At 36.6% G+C, this 22,650-nt stretch overlaps 1 long non-coding RNA gene across 1 annotated transcript in view; it reads right to left on the minus strand.

Annotated features, from left to right (window-relative positions):
• The window catches only part of LOC116665314, a 79,488-nt gene that overhangs the window by 53,830 nt on the left and 3,008 nt on the right, over positions 1–22,650 (minus strand). The window contains exon 3 of the long non-coding RNA XR_004321867.1: positions 7,958–8,049. This is a non-coding gene — a long non-coding RNA (uncharacterized LOC116665314). The remainder of the gene's footprint in view (positions 1–7,957; positions 8,050–22,650) is intronic.

The raw sequence follows: 22,650 nt of genomic DNA on the forward strand, positions 1-22,650 counted from the left end.
ACTTCTCAGAATAAGACCCTCTCAACAACTCTGCTGTTCTCTGCAATTATCTGACCTCTTCCTTTTTGTAGGTTGATTCCCTCATTCTTTTATGCTCTTCTGAGACAGGAGGGAAGGGGACAAGGCACAACCACTGAAGGAATGACACAGCAATTGAGGACAGGACAAACTGGTTAGAAACAAGATGACAGAAGATTCAACTTCCAATAGACCTTGAGCCTCATGGCACAGCCATAGGCTCCATGACCATTCCTAGACTGACTATAAAAGGCCCAAAAGTAGGTGGGGCCCAATTTCTGGAAATCCCTGCTACTTCCCCAAAATAGTTGGAATAATCCTCCTACTCATAGCATATGGCATTACCAAGCCCATAATAACTAACAACTCTGCACCTTGTGGTCACGCTCTCTCTTCCCTTCTGAGACCTCACACTATGTAGTGTGTTACCTCTCTAAATAAACTTGCTTTCACTTTAATATGCTTCACTCTTGAATTTTTCCTACATGAGACAAGAACCTATTCTCCAGCAACACTTTAACATATCTTTGTTTACTTGACCCAGGCCCTACATTATAGCATCACTTCACCCTCAGGTCTGCTGCTAATTGGCAAGTGTTTTCTGCATTTCGTGTTTCACATTCTCTAGGGAGACATTCTGATTGGCTCCACTCATCTTATGCCCCATCATGGGTTGCTGGTCAGCCTATCGATTTGCTTCCTACCCTGGGAAAATCAGCTGTGGGGAGGGTGGGGAAAAACGGATCACATGATACAAAGAGGCTTACTATCTATGCAGATCCATAAAACATTTCAATTCCAGGAGTACAATAAATGTAAGACTGGTCTGTCCAGAACTGCCATTGTTTCTACCAGTCAGGTAGCAATGCAAATTTCATAAAGAAGTATTTACAATATGGCCATAATGGTTAATTTTATGTGTCACTTGACTGGGCCATGGGGTGCCTACATATTTGGTTAAATGTTATTTTGGGTGTATCCATAAAAGCACATCCAGATGAGATTAGCATTTGAATTGATTATCTGAGTAAAGCAGATGGCCCTCTCCAATGTGGGTGGGCATCATCCAACCCATTGAGGACTGAAAAGAACAAAAGGCAGAGTATGAATTCACTCTCTCTGCCTGACTGTCTTTGAGCTAGGACTTCTGTCTCCTTCTGCCTTCAGACTCAGACTGGAACTATACTGTTGGGTCTCTTGGATCTCCAACTACAGATTGTGAGACTTCTTAGCCTTTTTAATTGTGTGAACCAAGTCCTCATAATACACACATACATACACACACACATCCTGTTCGTTTGGTTCTGTTTCCCTGGATAACCCTGACTAATAAAATGACTCAAGTGTACAAAAATCAAATCAACACCAACAGGACTAAGTGAAAGTATATTTCACTCCAGACTTTGTGATTCTCCATACAGAGCTATGGGATTCCTTTCTGCTATGATCTCTTATCTTATACCCTCATCTGCAGCAAGATGTAAAACAAGAAACTGAAGACGTCTGAATGGGCTGCACCTTCACCCCCATTTCTCTCATCAGGCATAAATCCATCCCATCAGCTCCCCACAGCGTAAAATCCTCATAGCATTTAATCCTGCTCAGCCCAAAGAGAACCTCATGAACCATATGTAAAATACTGTCTCATTTTCTTTCTTCTGTTTAATTACTCACTTCATTTAGTTTTATTTTTCTCTTTCTCATTGGGCAAAGACAACTTTATATTTGGGCAAATTAGTCTAAGGTCTAACAATAAAGGAAGAATGTTTCTATTTGACATTTATTAGCATGATGAAAATTCCCAAATGTGCCTTGAACCATTAATACTTACTTCTTGTTACAAACAAGCTCAGACTTTTTTTCTCATTAAACACCTACGATGATCCCTCTTTCCTGCCAAAATGATTCCTGTTGGTGTTCTGTTTAAGCTGTTGCTGGGAGAGGCAGCTGTCAGTGTCAAAAGGAAACAGGTGGTCTTGGGAACGTGATTGTTTAAGTAGATGGTGTATGTGATTCTAAAGAAAATCCTTTGCGTTATACTCGGCTGTTACAAGTTGTACATTTGCACCTCTTTTTTCCAGAATGTTCTTTCTCATCACTCTAGACTCACAGACTCACATGGATTTCAGTCCATGGCACTGCTATTACAGTCTGAAAGTGCCTCCTGGGGTTTTTCCTAATGGATCACTTTTCCTAGTGGGAACTATTAATGGTTTTTCTTTCCTGCTAAGTTTTGATAACCAAATGAAAGCAATGTCAATGAGATTGTGAAAATTTCAAAGATTCCATTTTCTCATCCTGCAAGGATTAAACAAAAGCTCTGAGGCTGCACATGGTCATTTAAAGCAGCTGACCATTTTCTTTCCATTCCCCTTCCTTTTTTTACGTCTGCCTGTTATCTACTTCAAATGTGGACTTATTCTATTATGTGTAAAGTAAGAAACAGCTAAGAGTAATACTTTGTTCTCACCAAACTAATGTGGTCTAGTGGCTTTTGTGCCCTGGCAGGAGTATGAAACCAAAAATCCTATCACTCCAAACTGGTTTTCTGGCAGAGTCTACACAACTAATGACATTAAATATATTGTAGCTTAGCCGGGCACTGCAGCAGTCACTACTAGCTCCTGAAATGATTATAAAATTAAGGCTTATCTGCGGGGAGGGTGTAGCTCAGTGGTAGAGTGCATGCTTAGCATGCACAAGGCCCTGGATTCAATCCCCAGTGCCTCCATTAAAAAATAAATTAAATAAAGACCATCCCCCCCAAAAATAAAGACCTAAAAAAGGGAAAAATTTCAGAATAATAAAGATTCTTTTTAAAAATATTAAGGATTATCTAATGTTTCAGGCTTTCAATAGTACTTATATCTCACTGCTTGTATTAGCTGTTAGTTCCTAAATATGATCCAGACGTGGTTGGTGATAATTAACAAAACCTGTTAGCCATTTTTTTACTCCAAAACAGTCTCTTTCCAATCAGGAAAAGCACAGAGTAGTTCCTAGAGATTATCAGGTGCACTGTCCCCATTTTACAGAGCTGCTGTGGAGGTCTGGAGGAAGCTTAATGCTGGATAACCAAGTATGATAAATATTTGTGCAAAGCCTTGCAGTTTTTTTTTTTAAATCTAACTCTCACAAGCTTCCCATGAAGTAGGGAAGTTGCTATGATCACCTGTGTAAGTTACGGCAAAGGCCAACCTACTTTAACAAAGAGAATAACAAAACAATGGCTTTCTAGAGCAAAGAAATGTATTTCTCATTCATGTAGCAGTGATGAGGTGAATAATGCAGGTTGGCTCTACAGTTCAGCTCCAGAGGCTTTCAGAGATTCTGGTTCCTTCCATCGTGTGGCTCTGCCATCCCCTCAGGCATTTTTATGGTCAGCACTAAGTAGTCAAAGATCTATCTCTGGCAAAAAGGGGAAGACGGCGCAAAAGAAGTACATCCACTGTTTTGAGACCTAGGCTGAGAGCAGCATACATCCCTTTCACTCACATTCCGTCGGAAAGAACATAGTTATGTGGCCTTGACTGTCAGGAGATGGGGAAATGTGGGATAATGTGCCCACAAAGAAGGGGAGAATGGATTTTAATGAGTGACCATTCCATTCTCATTTTACAGATGAGGAGATTGAAACTCAGAGACTAAAACAGACTAAACCCCTAATACACAGTGAAGTCATGAAGTAGTTTCAACTGCAAAATATTATATAATTTCAAATGATGGTTATACCAAAAAAAAAAAAAGTTAATGCATTAGTCAGGGTTCTTCAAATAAACAGAACCAACAGGATGTGTATATAGAGAGAAAGATTCATAGAAATGCAGATCACTGTAACAAGGAACTAGAAACTCAAAAGAGAAACCAATCAGATAAAAGAGAAACCAATGAGATAAAAACTGAGCTAAAGGCAATAAATAGCAGACTAAATAATGCAGAAGAATAAGTGACCTGGAAGATAGAATAATGGAAATCACCAAGAAAGACAAATGAAAAAAAAATTAAAGCAACAAATGAGATCTATGGGATAATATAAAGCAGGCCAACCTACACATAATAGGGATTCCAGAAGGAGAAAACAGAGAAAAGGGGATCAAAACTGTGTTTGATAAAATTATGGCTAAAAAATTCCCAAACCTAAAGAAGGAAACTGATATCAAGGTACAGGAAGCACAGAGGGTCCCAAACAAGATGAACCCAAACAAACCCGCACCAAGACATACCATAATTAAAATGGCAAAAGTTAAAGAGTATTCTAAAGGCAACAAGAGAAAAACAGTCAGTTACAGGGAACTCCCATAAGGCTATCAGCTGACCTCTCTACAGAAATTTTGCAGGCCAGAAGGAAGTGGCAAGATATATTCTAAGTCCTGAAAGAGTTTTATTTTTTAAGGAATTGGTTCATGTAATTATGGAGACTGGCAGGTCCAAAATCTGCAGGATAGGCTGATGGGCTGGAGACCCAGGAAGAGCCAATGTTACAGTTCAAATCCATAGGCTGTCAGCTAGCAAAATTCCTTCTTGCTCAGGGAGGCCAGTCTTTGTGCATTAAGGCCTTCAGCTGATTGGATGAGGCCCACGTGATAAAGAGCAACCTACATTACTCAGAGTCCACTGATTTAAATGTCAATCTTATTCCCAAAATACCCTCACAGAAACATCCAGAATAATAACTGACCAAATATCTGGGCATTGTGGCCCAGCCAAGTTAACACAAAAAATTCACCATCATATTTAACTCCATAACTCCTCAAAATCTTTTTAAGCCCTCTGACTACATGAGATGCACCTGGTATCTAATTACAACTCTGCTGGGAGCTTTAACCTCTCTGATTATCAGCTTGCCCCTTAGTAGGTGGGGGAAGGGTTCCTGAGCACTCATTAGCTGTACCTCTGTCATCTTTCCAAATGCTCCCTGGAAGAGCACTGCACTTCATCCAGCATTATTCTCATCCAAAACATACTGTTTTGTACTGTATTAGATGCAATATCCAGCGAAGTATGAACATCAGCTAAAGCAGACTTCCAATTAGAGTGCTTGAAAGCATTAGCTACCAGGTGTTTCACCAGCCAAACAAACAGGGATGATTTGAAAAAGCAATGTCAATTTCTAGCCATTTCCTTAAAAATTTCTTTCCATCTGCACATTGCATAGCATTCTGGAAGGTGATGTATTGTGGTGTGCTCTGTTCTGACTGTGAAATGCTGAAACCTTTATCCTTTTCATGTACTACACGTCATGTAGCTTGATGTGAATATCTGTCTGACCTTGGGGTCAGGCCACCTCCTGACCTGGCTTGGCTCACTGCCTACTCCATCCCCAACCATCCTTGGCTCTTCTTCCATCATTGCTACTTCCCTTGTAATCCTCAAACTAGTTTCTCAAGTGCATAAATCTCTGGGGTTTTTTCCCTATAGTATCTTACCACTTATGATAAAACATACAGTGTTCACATCACCCTTTTTCTTATAATTATAGAATCTCAGAATTAGAATAGCATTTTTACCCTTCAACAGCTGTTGTACCACACGTGTCTGAATGAGCCCCAAGATGGAGAACTCACTGCTTCCCAAGGTGGCCCCAGCCCCTCTTCACACCATGCTGACTAATAAAAGTCCCTGATGATTTAGTTAGGAATCGTACAGTAAGGCAGTTTATCCTTAAAGTTAATCGTCTTTCTAACAAGGAGGACATTTTTTTAAAGGTTTACTAAGTACTTACAGATTTTATTATTAGCATGCCCAAAACACTATAATATCTATGAATCAAAAAATGATAACAAAGTTGTGTGTGTGTGTGTGTGTGTGTGTGTGTGTGTGTGGCCAAGTTATTTGAGTGAGTCTTACTGACTTCATTTTTTAAATATTAATAATGGTGCCAAATGGTTTTAAAAGTTCTAAGAATAAAAAGGCAGACAGTGAAAAATCTCCTTTTTACCTCCGTCATCCATCCATCTAATTCTCCCTACTCCCTTTCAAACAGGGAGCTGCTGTTACTAGTTTCCTGTGCAGCCTTCCAGAGGCTTTTAATGCAAACATATAAAAATATGTATTTTTATGCACACTGCTCTGCAGTTTTGTTTTGTTTTTCTAATAACAGATGTCAAAGATCTGTCCATATCAGAAGAGAAAGAGTTTGTACTTCTTTACAGCTGCATGGTATTCCACAGTATGGATATGCCATCATAGGTTTAGCCAGTCCCCTATTGGTGAACATGTAGGTCACTTCCCTTTTTTTGCTGTTATAAGAAGTACAACAATAAATAACACTGTATGGACATCATTTTGCATACGCCTAGCTATGTCTTTAGGCTAAATTCTTAAAAATAAATTATTCTGTTAAAAAAGATCTGCATTTCAAACTTTGACAGATATTCCCAAATTGCCTTCCACAGATGTTGTACCAATTTATAATCCACCAACAATATAAAGAGTGCTTTGCCAGCCCAATGTATTATCAAATATCTGGAAATTTGTCTGTTTGATATGCAAACAATGGTGTGTAAGTATAATTAAAATTTGTGTATTATGGATAATGTGGAATATAATGTGGACTATTTCTTTAAAAATACTTAACAACTCTTTGTATTTCCTTCTCTGTGGATTCTAGTCATAGCATTTCTCCATCTTTCTGTTGGGTGGTTGTTTATTTTTCCTATTTGTAGAAATTAATATGTTAGGAAGGTTATCCCATTATCTGTGACATGAGTTGCAAATATCTTTTCAGCTTGTTGTCTTATGACCTAGCTGATATTAGTTTTTCTGCAAAAATTTTAATGTAGTTGAATCTATCATTTTAAGATAATTTTATACAATAGTTAGAAGGGGTTTGCCTTATTTTGAGGTGTTAAAATAATTTCCCCATATTCTTTTCTATATTGTTATTGTTTCTTTTTTAACATTTAAATCTTTGGTTTTTTGAAAGAAATGTGAATTATGGATACCTACTTATTGTCTTCCAGATTGCTACTCTGCTGTCCCAAACACTTATGACAACTATATCTCTTCTGTGAGATTTATCTAAACTACTCCAACATAGAGCAGGGGCAGAGAAACTATAACCTGTGGTCCCAATTTGGCCTGCAGCTTGATTTTATAAACTGTTATGGGAGCACAGCTGCAGCCACTCATCTCTGTGTTGTCTGGTGCTGCTTTTGTGCTACAACGGTAAGTGAATGGTTATAGCAGAGGCTGCATGACCTGGAAATCCTAATATGTTTTGCTTTCTGGCCCTTTACAGAAAAATTTTGCCAACTCTTGATATAGAAAGAGGACAAGGAGAAGGGGTGGAGGAGGAGGACGAGGAAGAGGAGGATGAAAAAAGGAGAAAGTGAAGATATTCTGAAAATAAATCAAATTTTCTTGGCATAAACTGTGCAGAGGAAAAACATTCATTAGGAGAAAAAAGCTAAACTGAGATTGTGGGTTTATTTTCCTCTTTTACAGTCTTCTCCCATGGTAGAAGCTGAGGAGCTTTACTTTGGTTTTATATTATACTATGGTCTGCTGCACAAAGACCCACAAATCTCTCATCATTTTTTCTACCAGGCAAGGCCAGAAGTCCAGAGGTTCCAAGTCTCGTGCTTCTTCACAAATTTAATGAGGTGTGGATGGTTTGGGGGGATCTCTTGGAATGCGGGAAGCTGGAGTTCTTCTTTTAATACATTTCCTTGGGATGTTATGAGCTACTGCCCTTCAAATTTCCTTTCTTCTTGGACTCACAAAAAAACCTTCTAAACTAGATTTTATTATTATTTTTTAAAATGTGTTGTACAGGACCCAAAGGACTTTTTTCCCCCAGAAAGTATAGTGTTTCTTCCTTCTAAATATTAAACAAAGGAATTTCTACTCCAGTGTCTCAGTGGGTTACACTGCCTTTTTAATGCTCCAGCTGACTCCCCTTCCTTCTCAGGCACTGCAGTTCCCCCAAGTTACTTACTGATCGCATTAGGCTCTTGCCAGTCATGCTGAGCATTCATCACCCTCTTCTGAAGCAGTGATGACGTACCAATTATTAACAATCAGACTGACCTGTACGAAGAGAAGAAGCACAAGAGGAAATATAGGATAAACTTCCTTTTATTCCGGAGCTATAACTATAATGGTAAATTCTAAAATGCTTCACAAATATTTAATTTACTTTATATTATCATTAGTTCAGTTTTATGTCCAGTTCTACATTCTAAAATTGAAGAAGCACACAGAGAACTTAAAGAATGTCCATACATTATTATACTATTGGAAATAAACATTGTATGTAAAGAATATTTATATTTTCAAATCACCTTTACCTACATCAATTCTATTTGATTCTCAGGATGATCAAACAAATATGGCTATATTCATTTCATGGATGAGGAGATGAGTCACAGGTAATTTATTTCATTTTTATTTGAATTTATTTATTAAATATAGTTAAAACATTCACATTCCTCCAAGTTTAAAAGGCACATAAAGGTATATAGTGAACAATTCCCTTCCACCCCAGCTACCCAGTCTCCCTTCCTAGAGGCAATTGCTAGTCCCTGTTTCCTATATATTCTCCTGAAGATATTATACGCTTACATAAGAATATAGCTACACATGGTTTTCTTTTTTTATATATAAATATCTTAATTTATACATTGTTCTGAACCTAGCTTTTTTTTCATTTAATGATATATTCTGGAAATATTTCATAGCAGTATATAGTAAACTTCCTCTTTCTTATGGTTTCATGGTATTTGATTGTATAAATTTATAATGTATTTAAACAGTATTATATTGATGCACTTTTTAGGTTGCTTTCTAGGTTTGTTTTTAATGAATACCTTATGCACGTGTTATTTACACATGTGCCAATGTATATGTTGGATAATTTCTATCTTGGAATTGTTGGATTAGAAAACACATGTATTTAAAATTTTGAGAAGTATTGTGAAATTTTCCTTCATCGGATTGACAGATTTTAGGTGACTTAGCCAAGACTGCAGAGCTAATTTTTAATGGACTTAACCAGAAAGTCTTTCCTAACCAGAAAATAGGAGCTGTGATGAACGGTTCATTTGAGGGGACACTAACTTCTTGTGAAATATAACTAGTTGCGACATCTGCAAGAGAAGATAGGAAGGAGTTACCTCTCTTGACTACTCCATCCTTCTGCATTGCTTTTTGTGTACTTGTTCCCTGCACCTGAGAGCCAAGTGATGAACTAACCTTATCAAACCTGGATGGGTTTACCTCCTGTCAACCTGGACCAGCCAGTCTCATAGAAAACTGAGATACAGTCTCCTTTGCCTGCACTGAAAAGTTGAAGAAAGTAAAGTGCTTTACCTCAAAAAGTAGAAGACTAGGAAAAGAAAGGGAACGAGTTAATAAAGGCCTTCAAAGATACTGCTGTTTGCAATATCTGCAAGATGGACCCTCACGAAAAAGCTTGCTTTGTGGGGGTCACTGTCCGTGGTGCTGACAGCATCCACGTGGGCTGAGGCAGGGTTGCTTTTCCCATAACTGGGGCATTAAAGAGTCTTATGCAAACCCTCCTGGGAAATTGTAAACAGTAGAGAAAGGAGGCAATTACGGGAAATAAAAGAGATAAAAAGGACAAGGGCTACTTAGGCAGAATGTTAGTGAGGTTGGATGGAGGAGAAAGAGGGATTGGTATATGAAATTGAGTATCATTTACAAATCATCATAGATACTAAAAGATAATTCTGCCCTCTTTGTTGTGGTGGCAGAGAAACATATACACATTACCTATGCATTCCATTATGTATGCATATATCCTGGGGGACTTGAAGAAAAGTAAGGTTATAGAAAGCACCACAGAGAGAGTTACGTGGAATTTCTTGCATGGACAATTTTAGAAATAAGATGGGATTGCCATCTGCCTGAGCTGATTTAACTATAATCCTGCCAAAGACTGGGAATAGACTGGATAACCTCCTGAGACACTCACAATATTTGAAGTCATGACTTCAATGAAAACATTCAGCCTATTCTTGCTCTTTATCTCTGTTTGAGCTTCAGGGCAGCCTGGATTTAAACTAAAGTAACATCACAAGCTATACTAATTATTTTTGCCTTATCTAAAGTCAGTTGCCTTCAAGTGTTGTTTTAACACACACAAGAAGTTAATAACTCTCTCAGCTTGTCAGTTCTTTCCCTAGCAGAATAAAAGTATAATACAGAACATGAATTCAATAAATCCCATTCATTCCTCATTGCTGCACTGGAACTGAACAATCTTCCATTCACATATTTATGCCCAGAAATGTTTACGTTTTGGTGCAAAAAGAAAAGGAAACCCTTGGATTTGTATAAAGTTTAAGTGTAAAAATATAATTCTTTTTACATTTCTATCCTTGGTTTTGTTTTCAATTTTTAAATGTTGGATTTTCAAATTGGAGGCAATACATAATAGCGGGGATTAGGCCAGATATTCCATAAGTGCTAAAGTTTATTTTCTAATATTTTAATGGCCTTATTGGCAATGCATTTGGCTTTGTGTGCTTGGCTGTGTTTATAGTCATTGCTACTATAGGGACACACAGGTTTTGAGCTGTCTGGGCTTGGTGAGCAGTCAAAGCAACATCCAGATGTCAGGTCACTAGACAGAGTCTTCAGGGGCCCTTGCTAATGTATCTTTTTCCACAAAGAGTGAGATTTCCCCCCAGGACACTGAGAAAGTAAGCTTTTCTCCCCAAGGGTTATGTGATTCTGCCTGTGAGCACTGACTCTTATAACCCTTCTCATATTCTAAGCTTAGAGACTGCCCTCAAGTTCTACATCAAATTTCTCTATTCCAGGACTGTGACTCGGCTCCAATCTAAAGTCCATTTGAGAAAAGAAAATATCTAAAGGAAAGAGTGTCATTCTTTCTTCTGAATCATCTGTTAACATTTTCCTTTCCTCACACATAGCTAACACAATGATCATCTCATTGCACTGTGGTGATTCTCTGCCAAGGTGTGGATGGGAAAGGCAGGAGGGCACGTCCCTTTCTGCTCCACCCAGAGAAGCCTATGAAAATAGGGGGTAGGTTGAGTGACAAACATTATAAAGCTCCCTACATGTTTTATATATCTTCTTGGCTGGATAGCTTCTATGTGCAATAAATTACGCCCTGTGAGTCAATGAAAGGAATATAAACACATGTCCTTGTGTCAGGGGAAAGGAATGCAATGATCATGCTTAAGAAAGAAAAATGGAAGATTACATTTTGGTAGTTATAAGATTGCAAGTATTCAGAGAAGCAATAAACAAGAGTGCTCCATGAAGGCCTTCCTGTAATGGAAGTATAAATTAAGTATCATTTGATGTTTACTTCCCTTTTTAAAAGCTTTTTTAAATATAAAGTTTAAAGATAGAAACAGTTTAAAGAATAATAATAAAAATGAACATTCACATAACCCCAAACCCAGCTTAAGAAATGGAACATTTCTAATACGTTGGAAGCCTTGTGCATGACTCTCTTTAATACCATACTTACATTCCAAGGGTTACCAGGATCTGCATTTTGTAATAATTATCTGCTGTTCTTAACAGTTTAATCACATATTAAATAGTTTTGTTATTTATTTTTAGGGGGAGGGGTAATTAGGCTTATTTATTTATTTATTTTTAGAGGTGGTACTAGAGATTGAACCCAGGACCCTGTGCATGCTGAGCATGTGCTCTACCACTTGAGCTGTACTCTCCCCTCCTCTCACAGTTTTGCTATTTAAAATTTTGTCTCTGGTATTTTTTCAGCTTAATTTCCATGCTTATGGGATGCATCACTATTGTTATGTGTCACTATCGTTTCTTTGTTTCCATTGCTAGCTAATATTCCAGTGTATAAATAAAACATATATCTGATTCTTTTTCTTCAAGTGTGTAGTGCCTATTTTTGGACAATTTGCTTTCCTACATCAAACTTAGAATCAAATTGTCAAGTTCCTTTTGGGGAAAAAAAAAAGCCTACTGGGATTTGGATTAAGTGGCATTGAAAATATAGATCAATACTGTGTGAATTGATATCTTTACACTATAAAGCACCTTTCTTTATCTATGAACATAGCATATCTTTCCCTTTATTTAGGTCTTCTTTAAATATTTCAGAAAAGTTTTATGACTTGGCAGATGAAGACTTATATGTACTTCCTACCTTTTATTTGTTATTGCTATGTTAAACGCCTTTTCATGCTGTATTTTCTAACTGTTGCTGGAGATAATAATAATTCTATTAATAATGATAATGATAATAATAACTAACATGTATTGCATGTTCACTAAGTGCCAGACAGGTACATGTACTACACTTAGACTCCATGCTCTGTGACCCTGAGATGATAAACAACATGCCCAACATCATATAGCTAGTAACTGGTGAAGTCAGGCTTGGAGAAAGGAAGTCCAGCTCCAGAGCATATGTGCTTAACCATGATGCTTTCGTTTTTGTGTGTATTCTTGTGTTAGTTTCCTGAGCCTGCTATAACAAATTACCACAAATGTGGTGACCTTATAGCAAAATGAATTTATTCTCTCATCTTTTTGGAGGCTAGAAATACAAAATCTGGTGGGGCCATACTCCTCCCCTCGAGGAATCTAAGGAAGAATTCTTCTTTGCCTCTTCCAGCTTCTGGTGGCTGCCCCAGCATCACTTGGCTTGTTGCTGCATCTCTCCAGTCTCTGCCTCCACCTTCACATCATCTTCCCCTCTATCTGTCTACTCTCCCTCTTCTTCCCTCTTGTCATTAAATTTAAGGCTGACCTGGATAACCCAAGATAAAACTTCTCCACTCAAAATTCTTAACTTAATCACGTCTTTTACCAAATGAGGTAATACTTTTTTACTGTATAAGGTAATATTTACAGGTTTGGGGGATTAGGATGTGGACACATCTTTTGGGAACCACCATTCAGCCCACTACAACTCTATATAAAATCAACTGACTCATACATAAATCCAGCAACCTGGCTGTATTTTCTGATCAATGCCAATAAATGTCTGTCAGCTCTCTTGAGCTTTCTTTGTAGACAATCACATCATCTGTGAATTATCCAAATCTGCTTTTTTCAAGATTCCATACTGCATAGTGCATGTACCCTGTTATCATGATTACCATCACAAACAACAACAAATGTTTACTGAGTTTTTACTAAGTAAAAGACATGGAACTGGGTGACATGGGGATCAAAGGGATGAATAAGACAGAGCCTCTGCCCTCTCAAAAGCATAATTGGGACATGGTTTGTCTATGTGAAAAAAAAATCCATTAAACAAAATGGAACAAGGTTATAACTACCTTTGCAGACTCAAATTTCATTTAAAAAAAAAACTGCCTTTCTCTCACCTCTGATAGATGAGCTGTTTGCTCACAATTCCCACTCACCTCTTTCTTTTTTCCCTTGTTTTGAACAAATGTCCAATGTCTGGTCTATAGTCTGAATCATGAGCATAATGATATTAGAAGTAAATGGAAAGGGAAAAGCAAAGCAGGGGCAGCTTGCAGCAGAACAGCTACCACTCACTCTGCTATTCTCTCCACCTGATAGGGCTTCCTGGCTCCCCTATAAAGCAGAGATTACTGTGGCCCCAAAAGATTCTGAAAGCTTTCCCAGAAACCAACAACCAGACTGGGAATTCTGAAGGAACATAACGCCAATGAATAACACATTATTTTCTTCTCTATGAAAAGACCAAAAGTTTATAAAAAGTAATAAAAGAAAAAACAATCATGAAATCTGGATTAAGAAGACAGTTTTAGCCTGACTTTCAATTGATTATAGACAATTTTGAAGTAACTTAAATTTAGATAACCTGTAGCATGGATTACTATTAAAATTTTTAAGTGGTTTACAAAATAGGATATATAACAAAATCTATTTTTGTAAAAAAAAGAAAGAAAGAAAGGTATATTTATGAATAGAAAAGACTGTCAACTCATTATTCCTAAGTATTGTAATTTTAGCTCATTCTGTTTTCATCTTGGGTATAGAAACAGGGGGTGGGGAAGGAAGAAAACAGACTATTCTGATACTAAAGCCCAAAGAATAATTAACTTCTTAAAATATGCACACTTACTTCTTTGTCCAAAATGAAAATTATATTTAATATTTTCAATTAAAAAATTTAATATAGCCTTAGAAACAAAAAAGTGCTGGTATCCAGTAAGCAGCCAGTAAATGATTGCTAATGTTATATAGTGAGAACAGTCTTCAGAAGGGAAATCTGGATTATATTGCTTCCGAAGCTTTTGTGAAATTAAGCCTTCACCTAATCAAGTTGTTGACAAAAGGATGATATCAGCATGGCATCTACAAAAGCAGAGCTCACAGAGCAGGAGATGGGTGGCCAGTATTAAAACAATACTGCGTTGAGGCCAGAGATCCTGCAGAGAGAGAGACTGGGATGCTACTTGCTAGCAATTTGTGTCCTTTGAGAAGCAAAGAAAATTCATTGAGCATCACTGGGGCCACCTCCCTACCCTTTGATTCCTTGATTCTCTGCTCACCATACAACAGTCTGATGAATCATTTGTCCTCCTGACAACTGGTGTGGTGATGGAAGGTTTATTTCTTTTATTATGAGCTAACTGGTTTGCACAGTAGCCTTGGATGAGTGTTTGTTGTCCCCTTGAGTTGATAAGCAAAGTGTGTAGTGAAGGAAGTGAGGCTGGGACTGAAGGCCCCAAGAATGTACTGTCCGCTGTGAGGCTCCATCTGAGCAGCCAGGCAGCCTCTCTGTAGTTCATGGCTTTCGTATCTATAATGCTAACTACAATATTCCCATCTGAAAATCAAGTGTGCATATCACCCAAAATATTTACCCTGGACCACAGCCAAACCTTTACTTATGTTGATTAATACACACACTGTTTATGGTCTTTGCTGGCCTTACTTATGCTCTCCACCTTCTCTGGGAACTTACTGTACTCCCAAATCAGAGGTGGGCATGTGAGCTGTGCTGGTTAAAACACAGAGTACTCCACCCCTGTATGGTCAGTGACCATGCCAGGGATGGGAACATGACATCAGATTCCTGTCCCAAGATTGTTTCCAGCTGGACTCCATTTGCAAAACAAAATGTAAGACAGCCATTCATTCAAGCAGCCAGAGACTGTTCATAGCATTGGCCCAAGAAAAAACAGCTGACTGACGTTGGGCAAGTCACTCAAACTCTGCTGGAACAAAATTCCTTCTCTGAAATGGGATCAAGACCATCTGGAAGGTTCTGACATTTGGAATTGAGACCTCTCCTTTTCCTGTTAGACAATGAACCAAGACACCATATCAAACTAGACTAGGGTCTTCTGCCATGGATTTAGCCTGATGATTCCTTTTCCATCCAACAACCGGGTTTTCCAGGAACCCAGATAGTTGCAACTGGAGTCTCAACACAAAATAAAGCACATTTGCTGAGCAGTTTCTTAGTTTCTTGAAATTGAGTGAGATGTGTATATCACTGTATTCTCAAAATTCTGGTTGCAAACTAAAGTCATTGAACTGGCAAGCTCTTATCCTAAGGCAATCTCCACTCAATGCTTGGTCTCCAGTCTCAGTTAGTAAGGTTTTGTCAAAAACTGGAATCACATAATACCATGGAATACTACTCAGCAATAAAGTGGAACTATTGGTACATGCAACGGCTAGGACAAATCTCCAGGGAATTACACTTAGCAAAAAAAGTAAATCCCAAAGTGTTATATACTATATGATTCTATTTGTGTAACATTTGAAGTAACAAGATTTTAGAAATGGAGGACAGATAAGTAACTGGTTGACAGGAAGGGAGGAAGAGGAAGGTAGGTGTGGTTTTAAAAGGGCAGCATGAGTCATCCTTGGAACTGTTCTATATCTTGACTGTGATGGTGGATATGCAAACCTATGCACGTGATAAAACTGCATAAAACCAAATACACACACACAAGTGAGTACAAGTAAAACTGGGAAAATGTAACAAGACTGGTGGACTGGTGGGTTAATGTCAACATGCTGGTTGTGACATTATACAATAGTTTTACAAAATATTACCATTGGGGAAACTGTACAAAGTCACAGGATCACTCTGTATTATTTCTTACAACTGCATATGAATATACATGATCTCAATAAAAATTACAATTAAAAAAATGATTTGATAGGGTTAGGCCATTAAGAGGTACAAACTACTATGTATAAAATAAATGAGTTACAAGGATATATCATACAGCAGAGGGAATATAGCCAATATTTTATAATAAGTTTAAATGGTATATAATCTATTAAAATATTGAATCACTATGTTGTACATCTAAAACTAACATAATACTGTAAATCAACTATACTTCAATAAAAAATTTTTTTAAAGGTTTGTTTTTACACCACTAGAACAAGGCAGGTGAAGCCTTTTCCTGAATCTAAAGTGGGAATTTTTAACATGAGGCCTCACTTATCAGATCAGCTTTGTTCCCCAATTGTGTCAACCCTGAAATCACAAAGAGGCAAGCAAACTAGTTGCCACAACTCCTATCTTACATGGTTTAATACTGGTCAGGAATATTTACACCTCATTTTTATAAATATTAAAAATTATTGACAAATTTTAAAAGCAACATTTTCTGAGACACCACATGTTATTTTTCTAAATTAAGATGGGGAATGGTGTATAGCAAGATTTTTAAACAACCCTACAAGAAATCCCACTCATAAAGGATCCACCAATAAAGTCCTTCAGCAAGACATACTGGCAACATTTAAGTTAGATTCATCCTGAATACACAAGGTTAGGAAGACAATAAGGAAAAAAAGGCACAGGCACAAAGGAAATTAAAAATATTTGTGGATACTTCATTTAACATTATTATATATAAAACCTAAAGGCAAATAAGAATTTTCTAGGAATATATGAGTTAATACATTTTATTCCAGTGAATAATCACGGAATGGAGAACCTTGATAAAGCACTTTAAAAAGCTCCAGATGATTTCACGTGTAAATTCCTTGAAATCATCAAAAGATAATTCCTATCTGTGCTACTTAAACCGTTCCAGAGCATAGTGAAAGAATGAAAGTTCTCCAAATATTTTTGACAGCCAGCGTAATACTGAAAACAAAGATAGGAGGAAAATCACAAAACAATCTCAAAAACACCTTAAGTATAAATATTGATGCAAACATCTTATGTATGATATTACCAAGTAGACTGCAGCATTAGATTAATGGAAAAGTATACCAGACCAACTAGTGTTTATTTTAAAAAATGTAAAGATGGTTCAACATAAGAATTGTACTAATAAAATTCATCATCATATTTTTAAAGGTGAAAAATTACATCATCTCAAGAGATTCCAAAAAGGCATTAAAAAAATTCCACATCAATTGCCAATTTAAAAACAAAGTTTATAAAATAGTGATACAAGGATGTTTTAAAAATGGCAAATCATATATTTAAAATAGTGTGACACTTAATAATAAAATATAAGAATCATTTCCATGAAGATAATGAAAAAAGACATGGTGGTCTATTATTTAATCTGGTAGAAGCCAAAACAATCAGAAATGGGAAAAAAGAGGTGTAAAATGTTGGAAACAAAGAGACAAAATTATCATTTTCTGAAAATGTTGCTATAGATCTGAAAGATATGACAGGTTGAAATGCAAAGATATTATAACCATTAGAAAGTTCTACTGGGTGGTCAGATTAACATAAAAACACAAAGCTTTCTCGATTATACCTCAGTAAAGCTGAAATTTTCTTAATCACTAAACTTCCTTATATGTTGATAATACCAGTTTTTTTAACGACAAAAAGATGCTATTCACAACGGAAACAAAATGCATAAAACACTTAGAAATAAGCAAAATAAGTAATGTGCAAATTAAATGAGAAACCTATAAAGCACTGAGGAACATTGAAGAAGATACAAATGAAGAGAAACGCCTTGCTCATACTGGTGTACTGCACATCTATTTTTGTCATCCTTGTTGTCACTGTTACTGCCTTTGTCCCCTCAACATCTAGCCCTCGGTTTCTGGAACAGCTACTGCTTCCCTGTCTCTGGGCTTCCTGCCCCACTGTGTGCAGGCCTGTCACCCAAAAGTCCTGCCCTTCTCCAGCCAAGGGATAAACAAGTTACCCCCATGAGGATCATTGAATTCTGTGCCAAAATCTGCAATTTAAGCAAAATGCCTCAAAGATGGAAAGCTGGCAGAGCTGAGGAATGTGAATGGAGCTGCAGAGCCCAGTAACTGCCCTGGTTCTTTTCATTCCCAAACCTAGTTCTTCAGTTCTCCTTCACATCTGGGAGCTACTCTAAATCCTTTCAGAAATTCCTTTATTTTACCTTTTTCTTTAAGTCAGCCAAAATCTGTTTCTGATTTTTTTTTCCAACCAAAGAACTGTCACTGAATCAAACAGAAAAACATACCATTATAAAGATGTCAATTATCTCTAAATTAATCTATAATTCAGTACAATACAGACCAAAACCATAACAGAAAATGAAACAAACTCATCTTAAATTTCATCTTGTAAAGTGGTACTCAGCTTTGGCTCCACATTAGAATCATCGGGAGAGCCTTTACAATTCTCTGTTCCCAGACTTTACCCCAGAGCAATTAAAACAGGATCACTGGGAGTGGAACAAAGTGTTTATTAGAACTCCTTGAGTGATTATGATGTGCTCCCAAGGTTGAGAATTACTTCTCTAGAAGAATAAACATGTAAGACTAGTGAGAAATTTCTGGGGGAAAAAAAGAGAAAAACAAGCAGGCATGTACAATCAGCAATTGAAATATATTATAAAGCTATACTAATTAAAACATTGCAGTACTAGCACAAGAACTGGCATACAAATGAATAGGACAAAATACATACTCCAAAAGAGTCAAGTCTGTAGAATTTAAAATTTAAAAAGATGGCATTTGAAATCAGTGGGGAAAAGAGGAACTACTCTGTAAATAATGTTGGGACAACTAGCTAACCACTTGAAAAAAATAAAGCTGTAAAAATTAATTCTATATGAAAATGAATACATGTATGTACATGCATGACTGGGACATTGCGCTATGCACAAGAAATTGATACACTGAAATTGACTGTACTTCAATTAAAGAAAGGGAAAAAAATTCTAGATGAATCAAATGTTAAACTGTGAAAATTAAAACTATAAAACTATGTTGTTGTTGCCAATGTAACATATATTCATCCTTATTTTGGTAACAGAACACCAGTTTTCCTTGGGAAACAACTTACCAGTAATTTTCAATCCATTTCATTGAAGGCTGAAGTAAAAAGATGAAAAGATATTAACTCTCACTAGAAACTGAAGAATATAATAGAAGCAATGAGATGTCACTTATTGACCATCATATTGGCAAAGTCAAAAAAAATTTCTAGTAATATCTGGTCTTGTTTAGTGTGTGGGGATTAGAAACTCTCAGAGTATAAATGGCAGCAAACACTGTAAATGTATACACCTTTAATCCAGTACTTCAACTTTTGGTAATATAATACCAGCTGACAGTCAACCACAATCACAAAGATGTACACACAAAGATTTTATTGGTCATAGCTTTGTTTCCACAGGGGAAAAACTAAATGTCTTTCAAGAGGATAATTTATCTATACATGTGTTGCCATTAAATATTTCCATGACTCTTCACACTCATTAGACTCACCATTATTAAAACACAAAGACACACACAGAGAAAATAGGTATTGGCAAGGATGTGGAGAAATTAGAACCTTTGTGTACTGTTGTTAGGAATATAAAGTGATGCAGTAACTATGGAAAACAGTATGGAGATTCCTCAAAAAATTAAACATAGAAATACCATACAAACCAGCATATGCAATTCCGCTTTGGGTACATACACAAAAGATCTGCAAGCAGGAACTCCAACAGGTATTTGTACCCCATGTTCACAGCAGCATTATTTACAATGGTCAAAAGATAGAAGTAACTCACATGTCCATTGATAGATAAGCAAATGTGGTCTCTACATACAGTGGAATACCATTCATTAAAAGGAAGGATATTCTGAAACTACAACATGGATGAATTTTGAGGACATTATGCTAAATGAAATAAGCCAGTCAACAAAGGCAAATATTGTATGATTCTACTTATATGAAGCACCTAGAGTAGTCAAATTCATAGAGACAGAAAGTAGAATGGTGATTGCCAGGGGCTGGAGATGTGAGGAGTGAGGAGTTACTGTTTAATCAATAGAGTTTCAGTTTTGCAAGATGAAAAAGTTCTGGAGATGGATGATGGTGAGAGCTGCAAAACAATGTAGAATGTACTTAATACCACAGAACTGTGTACTTAAAAATGCTTACGATGGAAAATTTTATGTTATGCACATTTCACAATGAAAATTTTTCCTGTGAAAAAAGAGAAGTTTTTGTTTATTTATTTTGATTTCCTCAAGATCGGTCTTTATCATTATTGTTGAGGAAATTTGCTTTTATGAGTCATTCCCAAATGACTCAGACACAAATTTTGAGAATATGCAGCAAAGTTTCCTAGATGTCATTCTTCATGGTTGCTTTTATAGTTTATGATCATCAATCATTTTTATTTGTAATCATTGTTTATAAAGTAGGAAGCGCTGTTCTTTTTAAAAAAAAAAAAAAAGAGAGAGGGGGCAGTGTATAGCTTAGTGTTAGAGCACATGTGCAACGTCCTGGGTTCAATCCCCAGTAACTCCACTAAAAAAATAAATTAATAAAAAATAAAAATAAATTTTAAAATGAGAGGGAGAGAGCAGAACCCTTAAAAACATAGAAGAGGATCCTTATATAGGGTCAATCACAAATGCAATTATGGTAAATCGGGTGGTGACATCATATCTTAAGCTACAAGTCACTTCTTTGTGGGGTAATTTTCCATATTGGAATTTTGTTTCACATTTTCTCAGCAGCTCTATTTCACTCCCAGAAGCTAGCTGCTCATAAAGATTCTAGTGGCCCACTCATGCATGCCAGGGACCCAAACTCTGAGAGGATTCACTTGGCTAGCCAAGAGCCCTTAACTAGAGGTGACCTGGTTTCTTCCTCAGGGCTGGGACAAAACCGTGAAAATATTTCCACTCAAAATAGAAACTGCAATCTAAAAGAAATTTTGTTCCTTTTCTTTTAAAATAAGGACACAAGCAGAAATAAGGCGTGGGACTTTGGTTTACCTTAAGCTGTGGTTCAAGAAAGGAATTGTAACATATATAAAACAAAATCTTAACTGGCACTAGACTGTGTGACAAAGACTTCATTTTAAAATTGTATCTTGTGCAGCTGCTTAGTACAGAACATGATCAGAATAGAAGAGAAATAATGCCAACTTGTCTGAAAATTAAAACACTAAGCCATCTGAAGGCAGATAAATACCATTCTTTAATGTCCATTTAAATATGTACTGAGGTTTATAGACAAAACTACCATTGGGAACACAGGATAGGACCTTATATAATCTGATCGTAGGAACTAACTTTGATGAAGGTCCCCATTCGCAAGCAAACTCAGCAAAGTTATTCAAAAGGAACCAAAAAAAAACAGGAAAAGTCTTGGTAGCCAAACAAGTTATGACTATCTGCTTCCATTCCAATATAAAGTCACTCGTGTTTGAGAATTCACACCATCTGTTTCTGAGGTTTATTTAGACTAGTTTTAGTGATTTTATGCCAAAGGTACATAAAAGTGTTGTTGTTTAATTCTGTTAGTTAGTGGAAATTTCTTGAATAAGTGAAAAGGGCATGACACTTTCATATTTCTGAGATTTTAAAATTATTTTCAAACACAACATGGAAGTACTATATCACAAAAATGCTATTAAAATCTGCCTACTCTGATTCTTGGAGGTGTTTATAAATTATTCATTCTAGTCATCCCACTGTCCATGAGCATGCATTTAGAATTGAAGTGGCACACTGACTCTCTAATAAATGCCATTCCTTGCTAAGAAACCTCAGAGACCCATCCAACAGTAGTCTGGGGGCTCAGTGAAGGCAATGCCAATAAATCAATTGACTAAAATAATCAGTTCTTGCTCTCTAGTTTGGCTGAAAATGAGAAGCCCCCCACCATGATCCAGCAACACCATAACTCAGTAAAAACCCTGAAAAATACACATACAATGAGACATGTAACAGAATGTTCATGTAACACCATCTGTAGTACCGTAATTGGGAAAACTCTAAAAGTTCATCAGCAGGAAATCAGATGCATAAATTGTGATACAACTGTGTAACAGCATAGTCATAGAAATTAAAACAAGTAATTACTATATATACTTAACTCTTGAAAACATCATTTTTTTCTTCTTTTTGTCTTTCTGGGGGGTTTTGCTTGATTTTTTTTTTTTTTTTTTTTTTTTGCTTTGCTTTGCTTTTTTGGTTTTTTTGTTTGTTTGTTTTCAAGGGGGATTAGGTTTTTGTTTTGTTTTGTTTTCAGTGGAGGTACTGTGGATTGAACCCAGGACCCCATGCATACTAAGCACACATTCTACCACTGAGCTATGCCCCCAAACCCTGAAGACATCATTTTAGTAGATAAAAGCAATACTGAATATTTCATTCAGTATAATACCATTTATGTAAATTTTAACGACAGACAAAACAGTGAAAATTTAGAAATGACCTTAGTGTCCATAAAGAGGGGATTGGGTAAATCAAGACAATATATTTATACAA

The sequence above is a fragment of the Camelus ferus genome, chromosome 8 (assembly GCF_009834535.1).
Source record: "Camelus ferus isolate YT-003-E chromosome 8, BCGSAC_Cfer_1.0, whole genome shotgun sequence".
In the NCBI taxonomy this organism is placed as follows: Eukaryota; Metazoa; Chordata; class Mammalia; order Artiodactyla; family Camelidae; genus Camelus; species Camelus ferus.